The sequence below is a fragment of the Carlito syrichta genome, unplaced genomic scaffold (genome assembly GCF_000164805.1).
Source record: "Carlito syrichta isolate Samal-C Ts95f unplaced genomic scaffold, Tarsius_syrichta-2.0.1 Scaffold304445, whole genome shotgun sequence".
In the NCBI taxonomy this organism is placed as follows: Eukaryota; Metazoa; Chordata; class Mammalia; order Primates; family Tarsiidae; genus Carlito; species Carlito syrichta.
The window spans coordinates 634,341-635,057 of NW_007248541.1; positions in this window are offsets into that span (position 1 = coordinate 634,341).

Sequence of the window (717 nt, forward strand, 5' to 3'; positions counted from 1 at the left end):
CCCGGCCACCGCAGCCTCGACCTGCTGGGCTCCTGCGATCCTTCCGCCTCAGCCTTCTGAATAGCCGGAACTACAGGGGTGCGCTACCACGCCCGGCTGATTTTTGATTCATTGTAGAGATGAGGTCTCGCCAAGTTGCCCAGGCGGGTCTCGAACCCGTGGGCTCAGGCAGTCCTCTCACCCTGGCCTCCCAAAGTGCTGGGATTATAGGCGTGAACCACTGCGCTGGGCAAGAAAATTCTTCAAGTACTTTCTATTATATGTCAAGCCATATGGATGATGGTTTTACATACATTATCTTATTATATCCTGCAAAAAATTCTTGTGTACAGGCAACATCCTGGAAAAATACAATAGATGTGCAAAAGGCCTAACAGCAGGCCAGGCTGTGGCTCACGCCTATAAACCCAGCACTTTGGGAGGCCAAGGTGAGAGGATTGCCTGAGCCCATGAGTTCAAGGCCAGCCTGGGCAACTTGGTGAGACCTCAGTTCTACAATAAATCAAAAAATTAGCAGGGCGTGGTGGCGCGTGCCAGTAGTTCCAGCTACTTAGAAGGTTGAGGTGGAAGGGTCACCTGAGCCCAGCAGGTTGAGGCTGCTGTGGTTGTGAGCATGCCATTGCACTCCAGCCTGGGCGACAGAGTGAGAATCTGACTCAACACACACACACACACACACACACACACACACACACACACACACACACACACAGAGAG